This window comes from Peromyscus californicus, unplaced genomic scaffold (genome assembly GCF_007827085.1).
Source record: "Peromyscus californicus insignis strain IS unplaced genomic scaffold, ASM782708v3 Scaffold_8__1_contigs__length_139910024, whole genome shotgun sequence".
In the NCBI taxonomy this organism is placed as follows: domain Eukaryota; kingdom Metazoa; phylum Chordata; class Mammalia; order Rodentia; family Cricetidae; genus Peromyscus; species Peromyscus californicus.
The window spans coordinates 128,019,803-128,029,171 of NW_026294606.1; positions in this window are offsets into that span (position 1 = coordinate 128,019,803).

Genomic DNA, 9,369 nt, shown 5'->3' on the forward strand with positions numbered 1-9,369 from the left:
CCACACCTACCTTCTGGTACCTCACCACAAATCCCGAGGCATGGCTCCACTTCATTGTGAATACAACCAGTGGCCTGCCTCAGGTTTAGCTTGGTTTTCTGAGACAGGGTCTCCCTGTATAACCCTAGCTGACTTAGAACTCACTGCGTAGACCAGGCTGGTCTCCAACTCAGAGCTATACTGGCTTCTACTTTCCAAGTTCTGAGATTAAAATGCCCAAGGGCCAAGGACATAGGTTTTTTTGTTTGTTTGTTTGTTTGGTTGGTTGGTTGGTTGGTTGGGTTTTTGTTGTTGTTGTTTTGGTTTTTGGTTTTTCGAGACAGGGTTTCTCTGTGTAGCTTTGGAGCCTGTCCTGGAACTCTGTAGCCCAGGCTGGCCTCAAACTCACAGAGATCCACCTGCCTCTGCCTCCCGAGTGCTGGGATTAAAGGCGTGCACCACCACCGCATGCGTTATTTTTTGTGTGTATATATGTACCTGATGAGGCCAGAGGCAGCCCATCCTCCAGAGTTGGAATCAAAGGCAGCTGTGAGCCACCCTACGTGGTAAGAGCAGTGGAAGCTGTTAGCTGCTGAGCCTGCTCTAGCTCTATCACGTGTGTTCTGTGGTAGAAAGACTAGGATGGCTGGGCACATGCCTTTAATCCCGGTACTCCAGGTAGGGGCAGTTAGGGCTCTGAGTTCAAGACCAGTCTGGTGGGGGGCAAGGGTTGTCAGCTTACCTGGACTAGTGGGCATCACTCTTTGTATCTAGCTGACATTTGCAGAGGAATGATGCCAGAGGCTGGCTGAATGATGACCACCCTGAGCTGCACCATGGAAGCCAGGGGGGGTGGATGGAAGACCCTGTCCCAGTATGTGAATCCCCCTGAGGTGCCTGCCACCACCAAGCGCTAGTCTAACCCTCCCACATGCACCAGACAGCAGCAGCACTCCAGAGAGCTTCCAGCCCCTCAGCGGCGCCTCCTGGTGACTTGAGCAGCTGCTGAGTTTTCAGACTCTGGCGTGGAGGTGGCCACTATATGACTATTCAGCTGCTGTCATGTAAGCTAATCCAGTAAATGCACCTTCGTATTACATTCTGTTGGTTCTCCAAAGCACTCTGCAAAACAAACATTCACATGGGTGCTTGTATCAGTGTTGATAGAATGCTTTGCATTAGCACAGAGGCAGAAACAACTTGCATTTGCATTAACTGGACTGGGTGAGAATCTGCTCCAGCCACAGTGGAATATTATTCAGCCATTAAAATGGAATGAGGGGCTAGAAAAATATCTCAGTGGGTAAAAATTTGCCACCAGGTTTGACCACCTGAGTTCAGTTCCCAGAGCCCACATCGGGAGAAGAAAACCAACTTAAATAAGTTGTCTTCTGATCTCCACACCTGCAACAGGACGTGCACATGCTCACACAGTCACATCGTACATAAGTGCACATGCTCACACAGTCAAATTGTACATAAGTGCACATGCTCACATAGTCACATCGTACATAAGTGCACATGCTCACACAGTCACATTGTATATAAGTGTAAGAGTGAAATGAAAGTTTGGGAAGGTGGCTCAGTTCAGAGGTGAAGAGTACTTGCTGCTCTGGCAGAGGACCCAGGTTCAGCCTCCAGTACCCACAGCAGCTCACAATGCCTGCAATTCAGTTCCAGGGGCTCCAGTGCCCTCCTCTTTCCTCCATGGACACTCCATGCAAATGGTGTGCTTACATGCATGAAAACATTAAAAGTACTTTAAATGTGCCAGTTGTGGTGGTACATGCCTTTGATCCCAGCACTCCGAAGGCAGAGCTTGGTGGATTTCATGAGTCCAAAGCCAGCCAGAGACAAGTACAACTGCAGTATAGATGAGCCTGGAAACACAATGCTGATGCTGGGCATCATACACACCTATAAACCCAGCACCCAGTGAAGTAAGGAAAACCAAGAATATTAAGATCATCCCCCATATTTCAAGGCTAACCTGAGATACTTGAGACCCTGCCAAGAAAAAATTAAAAATGCCCTGGTGGTGCAGGCCTTTAATCCCAGAGCTCAGGAGGCAGAAGCAGGGAGGTCTCTGAGGCTCCCTCGTAACAAACCAGGTACGGAAAGATAAATAGGTATAGTTCTGTGAGAGGGCAGAGCAAGCAGATGCTGAGCAGGAGAAGAGGGGCATGGTGTCAGGTAAACACTGGGTTTCCTCCTGGCCTGAAAGTTCTGGAACTAAATAGAGGTGAGCATTTTATCATATCGGGAATGTGCTGACTGGCAAAAAAAATTACACACACACACACAAATATATATATTTATGATAGGTGAACTTAAAAAGATAGGCTCACTTCTCACTGGTTTGATGTCTGACATCAACAGCTCCTCTGGAGTACCCATGAAGACTTCAGGCCACCTCATTTTCACCTAGAAAGACTGGCGAACCAGGGACTTACAGTATGCCCATGACTAAGCAAGACTATAGGCTTCATTCAATTGAACTAAAACATTTGTGGAATGGGTAATTTGGAACCATCCACACAGTTAAGCAAGATCATACTGGCTCTTTGGACACACACATTTTTAACACACCCCCCCCCTCCAAAAAATGTAGCTATAAATGGTAATGGGCACCTGTAAACCCTGCACTTAGAAAGGTGAGTCAGGGGGATCGCCAGCAGTGTGAGGTTTGGCAGGTCAGCCCGGGCTATAGAGTTAACAACTGTCCAAAAGCCAAGAGCTAAAGTATCAGTGGTAGAGAGCTTGCCTGCCTCTAGCAAGGCCCTCAGCACCATCCCCAGCACCACGAAAAGGAAAGAAGTGTGAGGGATGGTCACCAAGAAAAACTAGAGCTAGGAGAGCTGGGCCAGCATTCCAGGGACTGCAGTCTGCTTCTGGGGCTCTTGTGCACCAGGAAGACTGAACAGAGGAGAGACCTAGACTCACTGGGAATGGAGTCTAGGAATCCATACTGGTCAGCCTCTTTCCTCCCCTGTTCCTAAGGGGCTGCTCTCTGTAACCCCAGAGCCACACCTCTCCCAACTTGGGAATCAAGGCTCTCAGCCACCTGTGACCACCTCAGTGAATAGTATCTTTCCCTTAAGGTGGGACTCCTTAGCCCAGACCACATTCTTCATGCTTCTCAAGCTGCCTAACTGTTCTTCTAAAGAAACAACTGGGGCCGGGCAGTGGTGGTGCACACCTTTAATCCCAGCACGTGAGAGGCAGGGGCAGGAGGATCTCTGTGAGTTCGAGGCCAGCCTGGTCTACAGAGCGAGATCCAGGACAAGGCTCCAAAGCTACACAGAGGAAAAAACCTGTCTCAAAAAGCCAAGGAGTGGGGGGGAGGGGAACAACTCGGGCCCCCGCAAGGTGGCTCAGCAGGTAAAGGGGCTTGATCCCCAGACCCGCATGGTGGGAGGAGAGAGCTGATTCCCACCGGCTGCTCTCTGACCTCCACACACACGCCGTGGCGCTTGTGCACATACAAAAGTAACTGTCTTGTTGTTTTGTTTAGGAAAAGAATTTGTGTAAGAGATGGACTCCGCATACTGTGTTGGATCTTGCTAATGTTTCCTTTAGTTCTTTTATCTTCTGACTCTCGAAACCAACTGGCACTTACTTAGGAAAGACGTCTCAGTCCCACTACAAGTGTGCTATAATGACCCAGTGTCTTACGGAGAGCAGAAATCGGAACATCACCCAGCCCCAGCCCCCTGCACTCTTCCCTGCCTTGCCCTCCCACCTGCCATCTCATCCCTGCACTCTTTCTCAGATGCCACCTCCGTCTGTGATCAGTCATCCCTGGCCCTAGCAGGGCCATTTGATCACCACTCTTGTGGGATTTAAGGGGGTTCTTCATTTTATTTGAGGCAGGGCAGGATTTCTCTGTGTAGCTCTAGCTGGCCTAGAACTCACTAACTCACAAGAACTCCACCTGCTTCTGCCTCCCAAGTGCTGAGATTTAAAAGATTAAAGTGCCGGGCTGCCCCCAAGCCTGGTTTCTGTTCGGCTTGGTGCTGGGGATGAAGCCTGGGGCTTCCCTAAGCAAGCTCTGCTGGGAGCTAGCCCTCAGCCCTGCTTGCCTCCGCTGCTTTCCTGTGTGCTTGCTGCTGTTTTGTCCAGGTCTTTCCCGGTTTAGACCTGCACCCAGAGGGTGGCCTGTGGGCTGGTGTGTGCAGAAGGGACGAAGCGGGGAGGGAGGGAGGATCTCCTGCCAAGAGAGAAAGTCCAGTGTTTGGGGAGCTGCTCTGCCCTCTCAGGCGCTGCCACAGCCCCGTGAACTTGCTGAACAGCCCCAAACTGTGAGCTCCAGCAGGTGGACCAGTGCTGCCTAGGGAGCCATGCCCCACCAGGAACCACTCATCTTCCACATTCCCACACCCTGCCCCCTTGAGCTACTGCATCCTGCTCAGGCACAGTCTTAGATGCTCACATATCATGCTCTTCTTAAAAAACAATTTCTACAGGGCGGTGGAACTACTACAGGGTGGTGCACACATTTAGTCCCAGCACTTGGGAGGCAGAGGCAGGTGGACCTCTGAGTTCGAGGCCAGCCTGGTCTACAGAGTGAGTTCCAGGACAGCCAGGGCTACACTGAGAAACTCTGTCTCGAAAAACCAAAACTTTAATAAATAAATAGATAGATAGATAGATAGATAAATATGAAAATAAGTATCTATTTATGTGTATGAGTGTTTTGCCTGTGTGCATGTCTATGCACCCCCACGCGTGTACCTAGTGCCCACTGTGGCCAAAAGGATTTGAATCCCGTGGAACTGGGTTATAGATATCTGTCAGCCACCATTTGGGTGCTGGAGATCCGTGTCCCAAGAAAGAGCAGCCAGTGCTCTTAACTTCTGAGCCATCTCTCCAGCCCCTGGATTGCCCTCTTGAAATTTATCTTTTTTTTTTTTTTTTTTTTTTTTTTTGGTTTTTCGAGACAGGGTTTCTCTGTGTAGCTTTGCACCTTTCCTGGAACTCGCTTTGGAGAGCAGGCTGGCCTCGAACTCAGAGATCCGCCTGGCTCTGCCTCCCGAGTGCTGGGATTAAAGGCGTGCGCCACCACCGCCCGGTGAAATTTATCTTTTTACCTGTCTTTGTGGAATAGGGAAAAGCAGGAGACCCATGGGACCTGGGTCTGGGGCCACCAGGAGGCCCTGGGGACCCAGTCAGGCCTGCCCCCAACTAACCTCCTGCAGGCAAGTCAAGAAGCCCTGAGAATAGCAGCCCTGTGGCTCTGATGCCAGCTTGGTGGTCCTCTGCAAAGGCCTAGTGGCCAGGGACTTGGAATGAAGGCACACCTGTCCCTTAAGCCTCCTTGACAGCCTCCTTCCTCCTCACTTCCCTCCCCCGTGATGCCAGTAGTTCCTACACCTCAAATTCTACATGAAGGTGTTTTGCTCTTGTGTTCTAAGACAGTTCTGTGTAGCTCAGGCTGGCCCCAAGCTTGACCTTAGCCTCAGTGCTGGGATGACAGGCAGGCCCAACTATGTCTGTCTGTCTGTGCCAGATTCTTCTACCTCCTGCCTGTGTGTGAGACGGTCAGCTAGTCTTTTAACCTCTCTGAGCCACCATGGCCCCATCTATTTAAAATGGGGACCCAGCACCCCACCCTAGTGGGCCAGAGCAGGAGACTAGAGTAACTTGGGACTCTTTAGTGTGGTCATGAATTGTCATTGGAGACCCCTTCTCCAGGGTCAGGGAGCATCAAATGTGATTTTAGACTCAATTTTTTCCCTGTCTGGAATGCCATTTTTCCTGGCAACACTCTACGCATGAGCTTGTGTTTCCAAAAGGAAGCAGAATCACAAATCTGAACTGGCCAGCAGGGCTGCGGGCTTGAGGCCCAACCACAAGCGAGCCAGACTGCCTGTGTCAGCTGGCCGCTGCTGGCAGTGCAGGCAGAACAGGGTCCCTCAGAAAGTCAGGGTGGACATGTCCCCAAGCTGCAGACCTGTGTCCCCTCCCTCACCTGAGCTGGTAGGGCAGCCCTACTTTTCTTGTAGGTTGGGAGCACATGGGTTTGGGGTCAGGAGCTCCAGATGCCTAGACAGTGATCTCACCATACAGGATGAGTAGACAGGGCTGGCACTTCCTAAAGCCAGAACCTCGGTGTTCCAGCAGAGGGAGGGCACCACCAGCCGGAACACCACCACCATCTCCTTTCCTTAAAGTATTGCTTTCAAGGGGGCATGCTCGAAATAAGCTTTGAGAATTCAGGGGACACCCCAAACCTTCCTGGCTCTATTCTGACCCCCACATTTTACCAGGATCTCTGTGTGACTCAGGGCAGTTTCCTGACCTCACTGGACCTCACTTCCCTCATCTGTCCTATCTCCTGAACTCAGATTCAGACCCTGTCTACTGTGACCCCACCCAGGTCAATACTCAACTGTCTCATTTGTGAGATGGGATGTTGTCCAAATTTATATGGATTATAACAGAATAAAGGAAATAAGCAGCCAGGCATTCTGGAATACACCCGTCATCTCGGCCCTTGGGAAGCTGGGGCAGAATCATCAGGAGTTCAAGGCTAGCCTTGGCTACATAGCAAATTCCAGGCCAGTTAGGGTTACATATGTGACCTTGTCTCAAAACATGGAGCTTAGTTGGCAGAGCACTTGCTGGGAGCATGAATACCTGGGATGAATCTCTAGTACCCAATAAATTCCATGTGGTGGCACAGGCCTGAAATCTCAACACTGCCAATGTGAAGACAAGAGAATCAGAAATTCAAGGTCACTCTCAGCAATGCAGTGAGTTCAAGGTCAACCTGGTCCACTGAGACCCTGTGTCAATAAATGAAATAAAATATAAAAGCTGACCTCACCCTGTGTTGAGTGATGTTCATGGTCAGGACACTTGATGGCTATTTCCCAGGAGCATGATTGGCCTCCTGGGAAGCCAGCCCGAGGCCCACTCAGAAGGGGGACCCTAAGTCCCCAGCTTCCCCTCACCTTGGCCACTCCTTCCCATGGGTCTGTCTTGTCCCAGCATGCTCAGCATGGAGCTATTCCAACCTGCAAACTGAAAATTAAGAATAAAGATAACCAGGAATGCAGGTTTGCAGGCCTCCAGGCTACCTCCCCTGCTGGGTAACCTCAGGCAACTGGCTCTTCTAAGTCTTAGTTTCCTAATCTGAGAAATGGAAGGTGGTAACTGTCATTGTGGCTAGGCTTTGAGGGTTTCATTCTTTTCTTTCCCCTCCCCCCACTTCTTCTCCTCCTTCTGTTACTGAGGATGGAACCCTGGGCCTAGCAAGCCAAGCCAGCACTCTATCACAGAGCTGCACAGCAGCCAAGACAGTGCCTGCTATTCATGTTATTCCTCACTTTGTGTCTGTGTGTACATATTGTGCACCTGCCACAGTGTGTGTGTGGAAGTCCGATGACAGCTTGTAGGAGTCGGTTCTCTCCTTCTGAGCCTTCAGGCTCTGGGGGTCAAACTCAGCTGGTCAGGCTTGGTAGCAGGCACTTTTATCTGTTGAGCCATTTTGCCTGGCCCAAGGCAGTGGATTCTTTTTTTTCCTTTTTCTTTCTTTTTTTTTTGGGGGGGGGGTCTTTTGAGACAGGGTTTCTCTGTGCAGCTTTGAAGCCTGTCCTGGAACTTGCTCTGTAGACCAGCCTGGCCTTGAACTCACAGAGATCTGCCTGCCTCTGCCTCCTGAATGCTGGGATTAAAGGTGTGCGCCACCACCGCCCGGCCACAGTGGCTTCTTTTTTTTTTTTTTTTCCGAGACAGGGTTTCTCTGTGTAGCTTTGCGCCTTTCCTGGGACTCACTTGGTAGCCCAGGCTGGCCTCGAACTCACAGAGATCCGCCTGGCTCTGCCTCCCAAGTGCTGGGATTAAAGGCGTGCGCCACCACCGCCCGGCCACAGTGGCTTCTTAAGGCCAGCTAAGTCCAATAAAAATGCAGCATGAAGGACTGTAGAGATAGTTTAGCAGGTGAAGAGCCTGCTGTTGAGTGGGTTCAATGCCTCTTCTGACCCCCATGGATGCACAGATATCCATGCAGACAAAACACCCAAACACATAAAATAGAAATAAATAAAATTTCAAAAACCTTTTTTTTTACTAATATGAAAGGAGGGCTGGTGAAATGACCCAAGAGGCAGGGGGACTTCTGGAGCGAACCTGGAGGCCAGAAGAGATTGTGATATCCCCTGGAGCTGGAGTTCCAGGCAGTTGTGAACTGCTGTGTGGTGTTGGGAATTCAATGCGGATCCTCTGGAAGAGCAGTCAGTGCTCTTAACTGCCATCTCTCCCAGCTCCTCTTTCTTTTTGTTTGGTTTTGAAACAGGACCTCAATATGTAGCTCAGGCTGCAACAGGATCTCAATATATAGCTCAGGCTGCCCTCAAACTCACCATGCTTGTGTCCGAGCTATTTGAGTGCCAGGATGACAGGCATGTACCACCACACCTGGCTCTCTAGAAACGCTCTAATTTTTTTTTTATTTATTGTGGTGGTGGGGCACGCATGTGCCTCGGCATACATGTGCAGGTCAGAGGACAGCCTGCAGGAGTTGGTTCTCTTCCTCTATCATGTGGGTTCCAGGGAACTCCAGTCTTCAAGGTTGGTGGCCACCATCTTTACCCACTAAGACAGTGGTTCTCAACCTGTGGGTCCCAACCCCTCGGCAAGCCTCTGTCACCAGAATATGTACATATGATTTAAAACAGTAACAAAATTACAGTTATGAAGTAGCAACAAAAATAACTTTATGGCTGGGGTCACACAGCATGAGGATCTGTATTAAAGGGTCACAGCATTAGGAAGGCTGAGAACCACTGAGCTAGCCAGCTCGTCTTACCCCAAAAAGTCTTTTTAAAGAATATTTTTCAGGTTGGGTGGTGGCGCACGCCTTTAATCCCAGCACTCAGGAGGCAGAGGTAAGCAGATCTCTTGAGTTCGAGGCCAGCCTGGTCTACATAGTGAGTTACAGGTCAGCTAGGGCTATGTAGAGAGATCCTGTCTCAAAAACCTAATAAAGATTTCCTTGTTTGTGCTAGTTAGTTTTTTTATATATTATTTCATTTATTTGTCAGTTTGACAAAAGCTAGAGTCACCTGGGAAATAGGAACTTCAACTGAGAAAATTCCTCCATCACATTGGCTTATACGCAAGTCTGTGGGGCATTTCTCGACTAATGATTGATGGGGGAGGGCCCAGCCCACTGTGGGTAGAGCTAGCCCTGGGCAGGTTGCCATGGGTTACGTAAGAAAACAGTCTGGGAAGCCATGGGGAAGAGAGTGGGGAACAGAGTAGGGAACAGCATTCTTCTATGGTTCCTGCTTCAGTTCCTGCCTCCAGGCTCCTGCTTTGAGCTTCTGCCCTGGTTTAATGGCTGTGATCAGGACATGTAAACCAAATAAGCCCTCTCCATCCCAA